The 17,544-nt window shown below is 36.5% G+C and overlaps 1 protein-coding gene across 1 annotated transcript in view; it reads right to left on the reverse strand.

Annotated features, from left to right (window-relative positions):
• Positions 1-17,544, reverse strand: part of SGCZ (sarcoglycan zeta) — a 1,031,148-nt gene that overhangs the window by 241,286 nt on the left and 772,318 nt on the right. The gene's annotated exons all lie outside the window — the stretch shown is intronic.

Consider the following 17,544-nt stretch of genomic DNA (forward strand, 5'->3'; position numbering starts at 1 on the left):
AAAGTTTAAACACAGTTTAATGAACTTTAGTTAATATAATGCATAATCATATAATGTGATTATCTTATTCATTAATAATATTTCTTAAATCTATTTATTGTTTATATATTTACATTCAATACAGTATACATCATCAATCAACAGTACAAGCAGTAAAATACGTAACCCTATATGATGACAGTATCAGTCTTATATTGTACATTCACAAAGGTTTTAGACTGTTATGAATGTTATTTAGGAATAAAAATATGAAGTGCAAGGTTAATATTTTTGACATGAAAAATTCAGACTTGATCTATGAATCTGGTCACCTCATATGATAATGAGGTCTGAATTGCTGTTAGTCTAGGGGTATCCAGAGTCGCAGATTAGTGATCGGCTCAAAATAATTAGAGGTTTCCAGTGCCTATCACACTTGTTAAGTATGGTGTGCAAGTGCTCTAGTCCCTATAAGTTAAGTGATAATTGCCCTCATCAAGTTTCAAACTATTTTCTACCGCTTTTATTCTCTACCTTATCTACTTTTAGTGAAATTGCATTAACCCCACAAGTGATATCTACTGTGCTTTAATTAATTAGCAACAAAGAAAAAAATTACCAGAGATAACAAAAAAAATTGAGGTCCACACTATGTCTTTATGAATGTCTTTCCTTGGATCAGCTCAGTAATGCCACGTTGTGACTATTTAAGGGCATAATATTTTTCTCAAACTTGGTCCCTTTACACCAAGCATTTCAAACATGCGGCCCACAGTTAACATAATTGAGGCCCGCCCTGAGGCCGGTTTCAGCTGTGGCTGTGACCAGCAAGACAGGATACATATTTCCTGATTCTTGCGCTCCTAGCCACAGGAGGGCAGAGTGGCTGTCTGCTGAGCAGACCAGAGAAGCCACTCCCCCTTCCCTCCTGCTCGCAGTGCCAGAGGAGCGTCTGGCCTGCTTCAGGAGGGCTGGAGCTGGAACTGAAAGATGGACAGCAAATTGTAATATAGGAGAAGAGGGGTTTGGGGGGGCAGTGTATTAATTTGAGGGTGGGGGCATTCTATTAATTTGAGGGAGGTGGCACTCTATTAATTTGAAGGAGGAGGCACTGTATTAATTTAAGGGGGAAAGGGGGGACAGTGTTTTAATTTGAGGGAGGGGGCACTGTGTTAATGTGGGGATAGGGAGGGGGCCAGTGTATTAATTTGAGGGAGGGGGCACTGTATTAATTTGGGGGAGGGAGGGAGCACTGTATTAATTTGAGGGAGGGAGGGGGCCAGCATATTAATTTGAGGGAGGAGGCATTCTATTAATTTGAAGGAGGAGGCACTGTATTAATTTGAGGGAGAGAGGGGGCCAGTGTTTTAATTTGAGGGAGGGGGCACTGTGTTAATTTGGGGATAGGGAGGGGGCCAGTGTATTAATTTGAGGGAGGGGGCACTGTATTAAGTTGGGGAAGGGAGCACTGTATTAATTTGAGGGAGGGAGGGGGCCCGCATATTAATTTGAGGGAGGAGGCACTGTATTAATTTGAGGGAGGGAGGGAGCACTGTATGTATTTGAGGGAGGGAGGGGGCACTGTATTAATTTTGGGGAGGGAGAGGGACAGTGTTTTAATTTGAGGGAGGGAGGGCAGTGTATTAATTTGAAGGAGGAGGCACTGTATTAATTTGAGGGAGGGAGGGAGCACTGTATGTATTTGAGGGAGGGAGGGGGCACTGTATTAATTTTGGGGAGGGAGAGGACAAGTGTATTAATTTGAGGGAGGGAGGGCAGTGTATTAATTTGAGGGAGGGAGGGCAGTGTATTAATTTGAGGGAGGGAGGGCAGTGTATTAATTTGAAGGAGGGGGCACTGTATTAATTTGAGGGTCACAGGGGGGACTATTAATTTTGGGCGAGGGAGGGGGCCAGTATATTAATTTGAGGGTCAGAGGGGGGCAGTGTGTTAAATAGGGGGAGAGGGCAGTGCAGAGTGGTGGTGGTGGTGGGGGGGGATAGTGTTTTAATTAAAGAGAGGAAAGCCAGTGTGTTAACCTGGGGGAGGGATTGGGCCAGTGTTTTAAATTGGGGAGTGTATTAATAGGAGGGAGGGTGCATTGTATTAATTTGGGGAAGTTAGGGGTCCATTGTATTAAATTGGGGAAGGGGGGCAGTGTATTTATTTGAGTGGAGGGGGCCAGTGTATTAGATTATGGGGAAATTTATTAGATTGGGTGAAGGGGAAGTGTATGGTGGAGTGGATGAGTGGAGGGAAGACGGGGCAGTGTGTTGGATTTGGGGGCAATGTATTAGACTGGGAGGAGGGGCAGTGTGTTAGATTGGGTCTGCATGGAGGCGCTGAATGCTCCCCATGGAGATGCATGGCAGTGCAGCTTTTTGCCACACATGCACAATAGCCTCCCAATGCTTTCCTATGGGAAAGCATTGGATTGGCTGAGATCATCAAGTTTGATGATCTCAGCCAAAGTAAAAAACACTCATAGAACTTCAAAATAGATAATGTCAATTGTTTTTACAGCTGCGCAACAGCATACATTCACCATTTCAGTCCCATTACCAAACATTTCATAATATGTCACGGTAGTTGGACTGAAACGTTGTTTATATGCAAATGCATTTCTTAAAATAAATTCGCTCTTTTGTTTATTTTGAAGTCCTATGAGCGCGAGGACGTCCAGTGTCAGGCAACTTTTTTTTATACTATACTTTTCTAAATAAACTGAGGTTTCTATGGAAACTAAAGTTTGTTTGTTTTTGCGGCCCACATAAACATAAACCTTGTTTATTTGGCCCGTCTTAGGCTTTGAGTTGACATGCTTGTGTAATACTATCTCTAGTGGTGGCCTGAAATAATTAAATCCATGGACATATGTGAACATACTTGTCTTCTATGACTTCTATCCTTTGAATACATTGTTCAGTGGATGGGTCTCTTGTCTATATCCATAAAAATGGTATTAATGTAGTAGCTGTGCTCAGCAAGAACCAAAGGAGAGTTTACTTGTGCAGATAAGTACATTATGTTTCTTGTTTTTGAAACTTATGTATACATCTGCGTACTATATTAAAAACAACTTAAGCTTAATTAGGCAGTTTTTGTGTATAGATCATGCCTCTGAAGTCTTACTGCACAATAATTTTGTTTATGTTTATGCAGCCCTAGTCACATCTTTCCTGGCTGTCACTCACACAGCCTGCATGAAAAAAAATGTTTCACTTTCAATCAGATGTAATTTACCTTAAAATATTGTATCTCCATACAATCTACCGTATATACTCGAGTATAAGCCGAGTTTTTCAGCACATTTTTTGTGCTGAAAAACCCCAACTCGGCTTATACTCGAGTCAATAGTCTGTATTATGGCAATTTGCATTTCCATAATACAGACTGGGGGCTGTGGGGGCTGTCAGAGCTGTAACTTACCTGTCCTGCAGCTCCTGTCAGCTCTCTCCTCCTCCGTGCCGTCCGTTCAGCACCTCGGTCAGCTCCCCGTGTAAGTCTCGCGAGAGCCGCGGCTCTTACAGTGTGAGCTGACAGAAGAGCTGAATGGACGGCGCGGAGGAGGAGAGAGCTGACAGGAGCTGCAGGACAGGTAAGTTACAGCTCTGACAGCCCCCCTCTCCCCCCCACTGACCTGCCAATGCCACTGGACCACCAGGGAGTAAGAGCCCCCCTCCCTGGCCAGCTAGCAAGCAGGGAGGGGGGACGGGAAAAAAAATAATAATAAAAAAATAAAATAATAATATTAAAAAAATAAAATAATAATTAATACAATAATTAATAATATAACAATCAAAATGCCCACCCCCACCAACACATACACAAACACACACTGCATCACACACACACTGCATCACACACACACACTTCATTCATATACACACACTGCACTCACATACACTGCACACACACACTGCATTCATACACACACTGCATTCATACACACACACACTGCACTCATACACACACACACTGCATTCATACACACACTGCACTCACACTGCACTCATACACACACACTGCACTTGCACTGCACTCACACTGCACACACACTGCACTCATACACACACTGCACTCATACACACACACACACTGCGCTCATACACACACACACACACTGCACTCATACATACACGCACTGCACTCATACATACACGCACTGCACTCATACACACTGCACTCATACGCACACACTGCATTCATTATATACACACACTGTAAATAAATATTTGATTAATATATACACACACACAATGCACTCATACACACACACTGCACTCATACACACACACACTGCACTCACACACACACACACTGCACTCACACACACACACTGCACTCACACTGCACTCATACACACACACTGCACTCATACACACACACTGCACTCATACACACACACTGCACTCATACGCACACTGCACTCATACGCACACACTGCACTCATACGCACACACTGCACTCATACGCACACACTGCATTCATTATATACACACACTGTAAATACATATTCGATTAATATATACACACACACTCTGCACTCACACACACACACTGCACTCATACACACACACTGCACTCATACGCACACACTGCATTCATTATATACACACACTGTAAATAAATATTCAATTAATATAATTTTGTTAGGATCTCATTTTATTTAGAAATTTACCAGTAGCTGCTGCATTTCCCACCCTAGTCTTATACTCGAGTCAATAAGTTTTCCCAGTTTTTTGGGGTAAAATTAGGGGCCTCGGCTTATATTCGGGTCGGCATATACGGTAAATTAAATAGAATCTACAATGAAGGAGGATTAACCAGAAGAAATACCTTGGGTTGATTAATATTGCAAATGGTATGCCATCATGGGGGTAATTCTCATTCCTGGGCTACCATACGGTCTCAAAGGCAACGTAACCAGACTGGCAAATTTCAATGTGAAAAAACTCCAATCAAAAAAACCCTACCCTTCTTATCTTTGAATTAAAATGAACAGGTTTACTTTAGTTCTTAACACATTCCATTAAGTAATACATAAATAACTGATCATAATGAGTAGTGATATATCGGCTTCATAAGTTATTAGAGCCTAAATTGTACATGTAAACTTTGCACTCTTCTCTTCTCCAGAGTGCCCGGACTGCCATCACATCATCTTTGTGGATGTTATCAAAACACCCACTTCCCAATTCTGCCTATATCCTGTCATTATATGATTGGTCCTGCTTGGGGATACTTGTGGATTTCACTGGCAGAAACTCAGTATCATTTACTTTGTACCGATTTTTTAACAGAAGAGCATGAGAAATGCTCACTACATGGGATAATGACAGCTGGTATATTGCAGCTGCAGCTGCCGTGAGAAAGCGCAAGAGAGCTGCTTGCAGGATGTCTCTCCTACTTCCTACTTCCATGTCACTCAGTGCTTGGTATTAAAACTATATTAATAACTATTGATAGCATAGTTAAAGATTAATTGACAGGTGGGGGCTTTTGATTAATTAGGAATATCTAATAAAGTATAACTCTGCTAGAAATTTTGTTAGCAAAAAGCAAAGAAGGACTTTTCTGCACTTTAAAAATAGCACAAGTTGTGTGTACCATGATAGGTATACTTTAATTTAGCATATACATTTCTAGAAGGAGCTACTCTCGGTAAACTCGGTAAACGCTTTCTCTGTAAGCTGTTTTTCTTCTCCAAAAATAAGTTATACAAGGTCAATTTAGACTAATTATTACAACTCTACTTACTAAAAATGTATCATAATATTCATTAAAAGGGTTACAGCAAGCACCATGACCACTTCACTGATATGAAGTGGTCCTGGTGCCTAAAGTCTATATGTGCAGCATTCCGCTTTGAGACACTGCATGTACAGAGTTTAACTCCTCTGCTGCTAAAAGTGTAACTCCACCTCCGACAGCTTTAGTTCTATGCATATTTGACATCTGTCATCAGCACACACAGTATAGCACACAGTGACAGACAGTTAAAGTGGCACAACCCCCTTTATGCTTCCATGTCTTCATCTCATCTCCCTCTCCCCCTAGATATCTCCCTAGGGGCGAGTGACATCAGTGGTGGCGTATTGGGCTGCAGGGGGAAAGCTTTAGCTATTTAGTTTTTTGTTTTTTTTCATTTTTTTGGACAGAGAACAACCAGGATAGAAAGTGACATCAGTGGTGGCGTATTGGGCAGCAGGGGGAAAGCTTTAGCTATTTAGTTTTTTGTTTTTTTTCATTTTTTTGGACAGAGAACAACCAGGATAGAAAGGGTATCTCTAACCAATTACATTGGTTTTTTTTTAATACTCTTTTTGGTTCGAATAACCTGTTAATGTTAGAGTACATCTGTTGCTTTTATATAAAATAAATGCTTTTGTGTGCATATGACCTTACATTTTGTAGGAATTACTGTATACCCCAATATGGTATATAAGAAAAAAACAAACAAAATCCGGCAAAATGTTTCTTTCCCTGGCCTTCTTGCCAAATTTTTCTCACATTTATTAATTATGAAAATGCTCCTTAACAAATGCATACATTCTAAATTGACAGAACATACTAGTACAATGAGAAGTGAATTAATAAAAATATTTTTTTTATTGTTATTAGCTTTTCTTCAGTGATTATTAGTACAAAGAAATAAAAATGAAATACTTCTATTATATGCTATGCAAAAGGTGATATTTAAGGTTCATCTAATGATGGATTAAGCGCTAGCTCTTGTAGAATTTAAATATGACTTAATAGATTTTGAGCTACTCTAATTTAATCCTGTCAAAACGATGCAAAAGAACTAGTGATAACCTGTATAATAAACCGGGGGAATTGTGGTAAAATCCAATTTAATATATCTAAAGAAATATGTCTGATTTTTAATAACTACATATATAGGATTATGCCGTAATAATTAAGTCATGTCATATAGTGAATATGTTATTTAAGGCTAACAAGAAAAAGTTGTGCGAAAGATCTCTTGATACAAAAATTGAATCACAATTCTCACCAACACTTTAGAGAATTCTTCCACCTGAGCCAGTCTTTGGGTGGGTAAAGTGGGGGCATCAGCCTCAAATCTCATCAGTTAGTGGACCTCACAGATTTGATTGTGAGACTCTCAAGCAGACATCCTGGGTGTTAAACAGCATGTTCAGACTTTTCATTTGATTGAATAAGTCTAGAAAATGGGCAAAATGTGTCTCAAAGGCAGGATTTTACTGTTAGATTTGATTTCAATTGTTTACCATTGTTTTCATTCGAATATATATTTTCAATAAATCGACTTATCCAACAATAACATCAGTAATTCCTTCTTGGTACACTACATCCTGGATTTAAGAGAGGGTATTGTCACCCTGTATTGGAAAATATATCTACGCACTTGGATCCAGTCAATTATGGGCTTCAAATCAAGGTGAGCAAACCTACACGTTTATAGTCTATTCGCAAAAGAGGCTCATCTAAATGTGAGTGTCTAATACTCACTTTCCTGATATCCACACCGAATATATAAGGTCTGTCCAGAAAGTATCCAGCCATGTAGTATGAAAAATAGAGACATTTAAGATAGATTTAAGATATAAGATAGAAGAAACATTGTAACACTCTGCAAAATTCTTTGTTGGAATTACCATCAGCTACCTCGTCATATTTACTTGAATCTCATCGATGTTCTGACAATTCTTCCCTTTGAAAGGTGATTTTAGTTTTGGGAAAAGGCAGAAGTCACAGGGTGACAAATGTGGGATGTCTGGGGGCTACCTGGGTCACCTGGGTGATTTTATTTGTGCTGCACTTATTGCAATGACCTCGAAAGCCTTTTGAGTCATCCAAATAGTTTCCACTGAGGTATGTTCAAGCATAACGCAAAGTTTGATGCAGGTTCGTCGCTCTACTCGATCAGTCATTTTGAACCACACAGTACACATGCTCACTGAAACGCATCTGGTGCCTCCACTGACTAGTAGAGTGAAGTTGTAATTGCTCAGACATGTGCAATCCAGTCTACTCTCCTTGGCTGCCAGGTTACATTGATCTTGCACAAACCATTCTCATTGCATTAACATGGGCTGGATACTTTCCGGACAGACCTCATATACAGTATTGCATTATTATTATTTTTTCTTTTAATTATCTTTATATATCTATATGCTGCACAGTATGTACCTTGAGGGATAATTTGTCCTTGTAGGACCTAGTGCTTCACTCACAATTTGTGTTTTTGGGGGAGTGTATCACCTAAACACTAAGTGCAAGTTTTGTTCATTGTATTACCATTGTGCAATTACAAGAAGTATCCACAGAGTGTTACAGCCGCAGTTACTTCATGTATTAAGCACCTATTCATCACACGTATTTGCATATTTTGTTCTGTTAAGAGAGTTACTTAATTACAGATCATATACCAGGAAGGCTCTCAAAGCACTGCACGTATACAACATGCTGGGTATCAGGATGTGACACCACAGCAGGAGGAAAGGCAATGCTGGTCCGTGCACAGCTCTCCTGCTCCCCCAAAACTGTCTGCTGTCTGTGGACAACAAGGACAGCAGCCCTAAGCTTTTGCTACTTCCTCACAATCTACTCAAGGCAGGAATATTAAAATGTATTGTGTTGTAGCTGAAAACATTAGTTGACACTCCCAGTCATTCACTGTCCACCCATTAAGATTTACACTATGTACTGTAACACTCAATGAGCAGCCAGCGATAGGTTGAGAGTGTCAGCTGATTACCTCAGCCAATCACTATGCACAAGCAGAAGCATAGGAAAGGTGTAGCAGCCCCATGAGGAGTACAGATGACAAGGCAGATAGGCACGGAACACCTAACTTTGGGATTAAACCAGTAAAAAAAACAAAGGATACCTCACCACAAAACAACTTATCAATGAAGTTTATTAAGGGAAACAGTCTCCTCTTAATGATAAACTTTTTACATGTTATTAAAATATAGAGTTCCATGTATTCACAAATTATTTTATTTAATACAATGTGCCATATTTTTGTATTTCTATTAAATGCCAATTACCCCTCTGCGCCAAACCATTAGAATTTTGAGTTATGTTTTGTTTTGTATTGTTTTAATTTCTTTTATTCTGACTTCAATATGCAGTAGAGTGAACTTATTTTGCACCAATCACTATAAATAAAGCAAAAATTAATTAGGTAGATAGATGTATATTTACATATAATAAAGCGAATTGCAAACAAAGCAAAAACAAAAACAAAAAAACATAAACAAACACACAATCAGACATATTTACCTGTTTAATTTATCACAATGTATAAAAAACTCAGTATATCACTTTGGATCTACTATATTTCTTTATAATTAAAACTCGGTATTGCTTAGTATAAATATCTATTTCAATATTTCTAGTACTTCATATAATTGCTGCTTATTCACCAACTGCTGTTATTATGAAGGTTTCTAATTGTTAATTAGGGAGTTGCATCATGCTTGATATAATTGTGCATAATTAGATTGTGTATACATAATATGTATAGTGTTTTTTCATGATTATACATTTAATAAAGGCTCACATATGGTCGAGATGATTTAGTGTTTTATTCTTTATTAGATTGGTTACTGCATAACCTTTATAGTATTTTAGGTCTTTTGGAAGATAATGTGAAGTGTAACATAATGGGCCTTATGTTATGGGAGCTGGTGTGCTAGAAATCAGCTTGTATGATTAATTATTGATTGCTCTGTTGTCTGTGTAAAGTGCAAGCCCAATAAACATAACAAAATGGAAATACAATGCTCTACATGAACTCATGCAAATGCCACGGCTGCAGTGGGTATTGTGGGTAGTAATGATAAACATGGCCAGGAGGTTCTCTAAGCCTTTTCTATGTGCTTGAAAAACTTTAATGCCACTTTTGTACCTGTACATGCCTATAACTTACCTGTTCCATAACTTTGTGTGTTTGTGTGTTTATATGCTATAACTGCTTTTTTTTGTGCATTATTGTGTAATGCCAAACATCTTTTTTTATTCTGACTACAATTATTCTAGTGAATATGAGGCCTCAATGTTGGCATTAGTATGAGGCATAATGTTGGCATTAATACATTTGCTTCTTCTTGTGATGTGATTAATTCACACATGGTTTGATATTTAAACCCCTTTACCCACTAGAGAGGTGTCCTGTCATGGTAGATGTTAGCATATTTAATGATCTTATTAATGAATTGGTTATACTTTGGATACTTATTCCATGGTGCCTATATTCTGAAGTCATGACTTGACTTTGTTTAATCAATCACATTATTCACATCTTCAATCTTGGCCTATCTCAGTTTATTCTCACCTGTCTCAAACTCTCTTATGGGTGTCCACGTTAAGCCAGGGTTTTGTAAGGATGACATATCTATCCTATGTTTCTACCATTTCTTGTTCTGACCTATTCTTTGCAAGATAGTGGTAGAAAGTTCCTGACAAGTTTGTTGTTTAAAATATGTAATTTAGCTACCTATGCAGATCTATGAAATAGACCTATATAATTCTTTACAAACATGACATTTGCACTCCCTATCTGCTTGCTTGTCAAAACTTTTAGACTTTTATGTGATTAGAAATGGGTGAACTCTTCTTCCCAGAGCCAGAAAAGTACAAGAAACAAGGAATTCCTAAATATTTGGAATTATTGACAATTAGTTTCCCACATTTGGTTCATGACAATTCACAGTAAAGCTGAACAAATCTCGGCAAGGGGCAGCTCCAAATGACCTCTCTATATTTATTAAAATTATACCTTATCTTTCCTAAGCAACATAAAGGTTTCATAATTCAACTAAATCAGAGACGTACAGCTTGTGCATATGATGTCGTTTTAAATTTCTATCTGTATCTCCACACATACAAAAGAAGTAATTCATTTTTTGTAAGTTATCATCAGAGTAGTCCTGTACTAAAAACTATAAAAGCTTTAAAACAAATCATCTGTATCAGATTCAAGAACTTACATTAATAGCATATTGAATCTAGCTCTCTAAGAGTTCTCCTTTTCAAGAAATTGTAACACATAGATTGAGTGAAAAGCACTCAGTATGTGTTAGCATATAGAGGTAAATTGAGTAAAGAAATACCATATTTGTCAGTGTGCAATCACCCAAGAACAATAGTCAGTTTAAAGCTATTTTCATTTTATTATATAGCAAAATTAATGAAGCAGACCCTAAAATTTTATTTTAAATGAAAGCTTTTATAATTTGGCATAATACCTTTTAAACCATACAACAATTTATAACTGGAAGGAGGGGGGCTATGAAGAAAAATAGAGCGAGACCAGAAAATGTCTGATAAAACAAATTAAAAACCTGAAAAAAAATCTGATAATTGAACTAATTTCACATATTACAGCTACGCCATTGATGAAAACTCAAAAATTACATAAACGGTAAACGATATATAAAGAAGTGTGTTTTAATCAATTAATGGGCCATTGATTATTGTAATAGCACTCCTGTAGCCTTGTTCTATATCTTTATGAGTACATTTAAGTGAACAAAGAGCTCTCCAATGTGTACTCATTTTTCTCCTTATCTAACATTAAGCTTGTTTCATCAATCTAGATGTTCATAATGGATCAAGTCAGTGAGAAATGCGTATTTCCAATATTGCTGTGCCAAATCTAAGTTAGAAACCCTACTCTTATTTGATTGGTTATGTCGGAACATAATTCCTATTCGCCTTTTATAGTACATCAATGATAAAGGGGGACACATTCTTGAAACTGTTGGGTATCAAATTGATAGTGATATGATGCATATATTTAAACAGACACTATAGTCACCCAGACCACTTCATCTCATTGAAGTGGTCTGGGTGCAATGCCCCAGTCTCACTTAGTCCTGCAATGTAAAACAGAAGCTGCAATAATAACATTACTAAGACTGCCTCTAGTGGCTGTCAATCAGACAGCCAGTAGAGGCACTTCCTGGATGGACACCGGGACTCGAATTGGGTTAGTGACTAAAGTTTTTTTTTAACCCTTTATGAGCCAAGGGGCATGAGGGAGGGATGGGACAGAGGGCTCTATTGTGTTATCAATACAGATGTGTATTTCAAACACTATAGAATCCCTCTGACAGTGTTCAAGACATACATTTAATGTATAGTGTACATGTGTATTTTTTTTTTATTTAGAATTTTTATTTTATAACATTGCTTAGTTGTTTTCCCTTTCATTTTTGTTTTCATTTATTAATGAGGAATCGTTTGTATGTGTTTAGTGACATTGCTTGCAAATGTTGTCAACCCTGGATGGTGTTATGCTGTTTGTTATGCTCATATGCAAGCTGCTTTTCTAGATGTTAGAGTATTTGTTAATTAGTTGAAAAAAGTTTTCATTGATTTATCAAGTGAGTTTTGGGTTGAGCTTGATAAGGAGACATTGGTTTTAATAATGTTTGATAAATATTCTTCAGAATGTTAGTGATCATTTAAGTTTAACTGGTTAAAGCCATAGAACTGTTTTTGCTGAACCAATAATTGGAAATTAGATACTTGAAGTGTATTAGATCAATGGTTTCCAAACCACTCTACAAGACCCCTTAACAGTCCAGGTTTTGTCAGTATCTCCATTGGAATAAAACAGGGAAATACATAAATCCTGGATTGTTGGTGGGCCAAGAGGACTGGTTTAGCAATCACTGTATTATAATCTTGTAAATGAGATCAAGTTAAATCACTAATGGCTCATTGGCAACCATTAAAATGCCAATTGAGGTCAAAGTCCAATTTGTAGGGCACTGTTTTACTTTAGTATAGGTTTTCTCTTCCTTGCTTTAGTGGCAATGCTTTTAGGATTTTGTGCCCAATGACATTGCTACATTTTGTCCCATTTGTTCAAAGCTGTTTTCAAATCATTTACCTGTATTTTCAAGTCAATAGCAACTCAGCACAGCTTTATGATTTGCTGGAAACTAAACTCTACCAATCACATGCATGAATACACAAAAGAAAGTGGCTTGGATGACAAAGGATGAATAAAATGCCTCTGCATATTTTTTTTTTTTACTCCTGCCATCGGGTTGGAGGGAGCATATTATTTGTATTATATTTGTGCATTCCATTTTTTCAAAAGAGTCTTAGAGGACCGTGATGCTAAAGAAACACAGTGTTTTAAATTTGAATAGGTTCAATAGACCTTAAACTGGTGCATAACAACATGTTTTCAAACAAATACTGTAGGGATGTTTTGTGTTATTGTGAATGATTGAATGGCTTATATAGGCTGGTATGTGATTATTAGAGAACTGTAGTTAGAAGTAATACTAACAGTTGCAAATAATTTTATTCAACTAAAATATGGTGTAATGGAATGACAAAATTAAGAACACATAATAATAAAATACTGACACAATAATATTAAAATAATTATTGCTATCAGAAAATACTTCCCTAATTGATGCTTTATATCTACAATATTTTTAGAAAAAAATTATTTGTACAGAAATATGATTTTAGACAACTTGTGCTGATGATTCATTGGACTTTATGCATTTCATCTTTTAGAAAATTATACCTGCATTCATTCCGGTAAATTTCATGATGAAACTGCCATACTCAATTTACTTTAGTTTTTAAAAAAATGTTTTATAGAATTTGACTTGAAAATCGAAATGTAGGGCTGAATTAGTTTGCTCAGATTCAATCATATTTTGGAACAAGACATACCTCATTTTGTATGTAAACTACAGTGGTTTTATACAATGATTATATCATTTTTAGCACTTCACACGAAAGTAAATAAAAAATTTAATGAACTCTAACTTATCACTTATCAGAGAAAATGTATCAGATCCTGAACAGCAACATGGCATTCATAGGTAATGTGGCAAATATCTGTAACAAATCTATCTGTTCAATATTAAATTAACTTGTGTTAGCTAAGTTCCTTAAATGCCACATGAGGTACGTAAGTTTAGGTACGTTTAGGTACGTAGGTACATTCTACAACCTATTGCATCAGCTTATTAATAGTGATGTCGCGAACGTAAAATTTTCGGTTCGCAAATGGCGAACGCGAACTTCCGCAAACGTTCGCGAACTGGCGAACCGGGCAAACCGCCATAGACTTCAATGGGCAGGCGAATTTTAAAACCCACAGGGACTCTTTCTGGCCACAATAGTGATGGAAAAGTTGTTTCAAGGGGACTAACACCTGGACTGTGGCATGCCAGAGGGGGATCCATGGCAAAACTCCCATGGAAAATTACATAGTTGATGCAGAGTCTGGTTTTAATCCATAAAGGGTATAAATCACCTAACATTCCTAAATCACAATGGATATGGATTGACACCTGACATATAACATATTGACACCTTGACATATGGATTGACACCTGTCCTCAGAGACCCTGATACACACTGACACAGAGCAGAATAGGGACTGTTCCCCCTACATAGGGTCCCTTGGCATATATGGATTGACACCTATCCTAAGGATCCCTGATACACACTGACACAGAGCAGAATAGGGACTGTTCCCCCTACATAGGGTAACTTGGCATATATGGATTGACACCTCTCCTATGGATCCCTGATACACACTGACACAGAGCAGAATAGGGACTGTTCCCCCTACATAGGGTCACTTGGCAGATATGGATTGACACCTATCCTAAGGATCCCTGATACACACTGACACAGAGCAGAATAGGGACTGTTCCCCCTACATAGGGTCACTTGGCAGATATGGATTGACACCTGTCCTCAGGGACCCTGATACACACTGGGGGGGAACACGCTATGTTCACCGGGAACTAATCGCCGGCGAATCGTCCGGGACATCACTACTTATTAATGTATATTATATATTTTTTAAATATTTCTTTATTGAAGTTTTCATGTTATGAAAACAATAATAAATATCTAACATATTATACATATACATTGATATATGTTGGACTTAGTTATAGCAAAATTAGCTTATTTATGATGCTTTTGTAATAACATCAGTCCACATTATTTCCATGCAATACACATAACATTAAACAAGAATATTTGTTAGACACCTTCTCTAAAAGTATTATAAATATATATTTTATATTTATTTATAATCAGTCCATTTATAGTGAGAATTACTATTTTTCATATGTTTACTCATGAACATTTTATTTCTGATGAATATTTAATAAACATGACCAGTTCTAGTGTAGTACATTGTGTTAATCAATACCCAATATATACACACCTTTTTTCAAGATTATTTTCAACTTGTATATTAAATAAAAAAAGTGCTAATTTACAATTTTTCAATTCAGAATAGAATGATTGGTCTTTGTTGGCTTTTATAAAATATTAACATGTATACAGTCTGAATTACTGTTAAATGCCAACAATTTACAAACAGACAGCTTCAGATATCTCAGGTAAAATAAACCCTAATGTGGGGCAGGTATTCATCAATTCCTTTCATTATCTCTTGTATTATAATTGTTATTATTATTATTATTTTGCAGTATTTACACACATTGTAACCATGATCAATGATGAATTCTAATTAATATTAGAAGAATGTAGAAGTTAAGACACAGTAATTGATAAAGCTATATTCAGCACACACAACAAATGTATCAAGTGGGGCAAATTATATTTACCACAGCTAATACGAGGCAGCATCAGATATCAAGCAATACTAAAATCCCCACCTTGTCAGCATGAAAAGAACCACAGCTCGATCAAATACCACATAATATATTTATTCTCTATTTGGACATTACACTCCAGAAGAACGAATATTTCCATTATCTTGATGGGACGGAATTAAGACTAAGGTCAATTGATCACAAAAAAACAAACAAAATAAACACAAGAACAAAACAAAACAGAATACAAAGGTATTTCTTAAAAAAAAATAGAATGATAATTTGGAAATTTGGTAGAATGGAAATCAATTGCCATAACCTTGCTTTTTTGGTGAATGTATACACATATATTTGTGCTAAAGAAGATATGTGGTTTATTTTTGTATATATAAGTGATTAAAACATATCACTGACTTCAAAACAATAGAGATGTTCTTCTATACAAAAGTACAATACCAAATATTGTTGTTATGGCTTGAGATATCCAAAGACTGATTCACTGATTGCAAAGGTTTTGTTTCATTAAAGCAACAAAAACTCACTCATATCACTAGAAACAATTTTGTTTACAAGACCCATCCAGCATGATATTAAGCTTAAATTGTGTTGTTTATTTTCTCACTACCTCTGGAGATGTCTTTCACCTGGTACTCAGCCTTAATTTACAGAGAGATAATTACCTACCGAAAATGAGCTACAGATGTTGCTCACTCAAAAGAGCCACTCTTATCTGAGGATCTCCAGGAGGTTAGTAATAATCTCTTTACACCTCCAGAGGTCAAATTATGTAATAACACTCAGAACTATATAAAAAAAAAAAACTAAAATATCTAAAAATGTAGGTTGTTATTTTGAAATTATTAGAGTACTACCATAAAGAGTCTGTAACAACACTGATCAAGAAAAGTTTCTATTTGTTAATTATGTGGCAATGTATTTTCTCTCTGAAAATTCTCTCTACCTTCTGGTATTAGATGGATGCTTAGTTTTATTTCATGGTTTTAGCAGAAGACTATTAACTTAGGAGTGTTAACTCTGATTATATTTTCATGGTTGCAGGTCAAAATTAAAAAAAAAAATAGGTCTTGGTAGGATTTCTGTTATTGGTTGATAAGCTTACATTCTTGTCTTGTGCTTACAGAAACCGTTAAGCCATACTGAACAAAGCAGCTTGGATGAACGACTTTAATATCTTGTCAGAATGAGTATTTAAAAACTATAGTTCCCTTTATATATAAACTATATAAACTTGTTCCTATACATATAGATACTATATGTAGGATCTCTGTATTCCTTGCACTCAAGCTTAAATATTTAAATAGTGCCGGGTACCATAGCCTACACGTCCAAAGGTTAGGCTGCCCTCACGGTCTTCTTAAAAGTAAAAAATCTTTATTTCAAATTGTTTAAAATGATCAATGTTTGAGTCCGCATCTTGGACTTTCCTCGGGATCAAAAAACCAATTGATAAAGTAATTGATTTATTGATCCTGAGGAAAGTCCCAAGATGTGGACTGAAACGTTGATCACCTGAATTACTAGGTTTTTGAGCCTCAGACCATCTTAAACAAGACTTGATTTATTAGGTTTTAAGCCTCAGACCATCTTTAGTATTTAATATCTTAATCTAGCTTTAGATTAAGATATTAAATACTAAAAATAATGTATGTTTTGTACGACTTGTATGGCATTAAAACATGTAATACTTCATGCACTTACATGTCCACAAATATAGAAAAAGAAATAGTGGGTAGGCGCTTCACTGAAATATATGGCAATATAGTACGTAACAAAAATACCAAACAAAACGGTGTAACCAGTATATAGGTGCTTCCCTTTTACACCAGACGTCAAAATATAGATATACCAGTGTGTCCATCTCCCCAGTGTTACTTTAATAAATTAGGTAATATTACCAATAAATGAGCTTGATGGAGAAGAGATATATGGC

This window comes from Pelobates fuscus, chromosome 6 (assembly GCF_036172605.1).
Source record: "Pelobates fuscus isolate aPelFus1 chromosome 6, aPelFus1.pri, whole genome shotgun sequence".
Classification (NCBI taxonomy): Eukaryota; Metazoa; Chordata; class Amphibia; order Anura; family Pelobatidae; genus Pelobates; species Pelobates fuscus.